Source organism: Cupressus sempervirens, chromosome 11 (genome assembly GCF_028749045.1).
Source record: "Cupressus sempervirens isolate cs-2001-9-10 chromosome 11, ASM2874904v1, whole genome shotgun sequence".
Taxonomy (NCBI): Eukaryota; Viridiplantae; Streptophyta; class Pinopsida; order Cupressales; family Cupressaceae; genus Cupressus; species Cupressus sempervirens.
In genome coordinates, this window is record NC_143128.1 from 116,705,406 (window position 1) to 116,707,948 (window position 2,543).

The 2,543-nt window shown below is 36.0% G+C and overlaps 1 pseudogene; it reads left to right on the forward strand.

The window, feature by feature from the left end:
• Window positions 1-396: 396 nt before the first annotated feature.
• On the forward strand, window positions 397-1,198 carry LOC149528503 (uncharacterized; annotated as a pseudogene).
• The last annotated feature ends 1,345 nt before the right edge of the window (window positions 1,199-2,543 follow it).

The window sequence follows — 2,543 nt, forward strand, 5'->3', positions numbered from 1 at the left end:
TATGATCTTTGTTAGATTGCATGTTAAATCCAAGACTGTTAATAACATAGTGTATGGCAAATCGCGTGCAATTGCTCCCATTAATATCGCCATTGATTATACCCAGGTGTCAGTTGATAACAACTTTGACTTCACCATAATTTATTAGTACTTGCCTAGTGCTGATCACCACTTTGACTTCACCATAATTTATTATACTATTTTAATGAGTTTTGTTTAACTTCACTTGATTTCTATTTGACCAATCCTAATAATTAAATTTAATATTTGTAAATTATTTCTTGCAACATTAAAGTCCACATACACAAGGAGGTCATATACACTAGTTGACAAGATTTCTTTAACTAAAATTTTTATGCTATATGAAGTAAGAGTAATAGTATGTTTTAATTTATCTATTGTTCATGCCTTGATCACTGACGATCTGTAAAGGAAGATTTTGCATTCTCACATTGCTCAACCTGTAAAGCCCAGTTCCATCTGTGGACTAAAATACCTGAGGATTATTCTTGGCATAAGTTAAAATTTAGGATTTTTGTTGCAGGTGATGTCCTCCTCCTGTTTTTGGTAGTGCAAACAACAATTATTGTTATGGGCAATACTGCATACGTGATGGACACAAACAGGGAGTTCAGAAATTCATTCAGCGATGGATGGATTGATTGATGTCCAAGCATCCTATACCATTCTACTATTGCTTTGGAGTTTTTGTTTTCTTGTAATTCTGCATATTGGAGGTCTAATAGTGCACTGTTCATTAGTCAACAACAATGATCCATGTATGGTAGGATGCCACAATTGTTGTTATGGAGGGGGTATTTTGGGATCACCCTTAAACATCAGACACTAAGGAAAACATTAAGCTTGTAAAAACAAGTCAAATTTAACTATTTAACAATTTTATCATAGGAATCAAGACTTAGTATGTGATGTTTATGCCGTGAGATATTTTGGATTATTTTCGAGCATCCATGGAAGCTTGTGGTGCATTCCTAATTATTTTTGTGATCCTTGACATTGCCTATGGGCTGCTAGCAGCAATAATGGCAATTCAAAGGATATGACAAAGACACTATCACATATTGACAAAAAGGGAACTCACAAAGAATATGTTGTTGAAGACCTTAATGGACACTACACACCTCCAAAGCTAGAACCAAAACATGAAGAACTCTTCAAAGCCTTGAAGCTCCTATAGGTTGTAACGCCCCACCAAGGGATCCAAAAGAATTAACCTAAAGTTTCACTAAGTTTGCTAAACATTTTTTTTTTTAAAAGTAAGAAAGTATGACATACACATCAAACAAATAGTAGCGGAAGCAATAACATGTAATCATCGACAAACATACATTGCAAGTTACATTTCTTAAAGATCCCAAGACGTTGAGTCACATTTAAATTTAATTAATTCTAAGTCTAACAACTAACACATACATATAAAAGAATAATCAGAAACTCCAATGTCCATAATATACATTTGTTCCGAATGCTCCTTGGCCAATTAATTCGGAATGCTCATTCATCCACTGTACATGTCACAGGGTATGAAAGGCTTAAAAGAATATACATATGTAAAGATCAAGATACAACATCCTCAATTCCATGATACAAAGTACAGTAAAAATATATGAAACTATTCACCATACATGATACATCCATACATCCATAATGATAAAACATCTATCATAAAATCTAACCATCCATCATACTAATCCAAGAACATAGTGTAGGTAAATGCCAATCACGAAATCTCCAACCACGGTGACCACGGAACAGATCTCAATGGTAAGAGTAAAAGTACTACCACCCGATCGCGTGGAACCTAAATGGTCCACTCCCACCGCGCTGAGGAGATAGTCTCAAGTCCCAAATAGGATAACAAAACTTATAATCATAAATACTCTCTAAGTCCAGGAAATCCTATAAGTCTGCTAACTCAAGGGTTCCTAAAAAGATCGACATCTATATCCCAGAGGTACCACAAGACACGTAGGAAACCTAATATGCAAGCAAGAAAGTGTCATCGCAAAAGTCATGTAGAAGTTACCCGAGCAATCCCTTAGGAATCCCAGGTCCCTACTTATCCTGCGGCCACTAGTATCCTCTCGTACTGACAAGGCATACTATGGAATGCAAGGTCGTAACCAAGCGTCCTCTCTACCCCATCCTAGTCTGTACTAGCACTCATGGCATGGGAGAGAACATACAATTATCTTGTTAGGTTCATTTTCTCTCATTTAGTGTAAATGTTTTCACTTATTAAAAATGACTTACAATGGGTTTCTCAAGGCAGCCTCTTAGGGCTCCGACCCCCATTGCAAGCCACTTCCCAACTCTACACATAGATAACCTACCCTAGCTCATGAACTCGTAAATCAAAGAATCATAATAAAACCATCTCAGTCCTATACGAGCAACTGAAAAATATCATAAAAAGATAATCCACAAAATTACATTAGTTCTTCATGAGCAACGGATAACATCAAATAGTAATCATGAAATCACGACAATCCTCTATCAGCAACTGAAGGCATCAATGATAA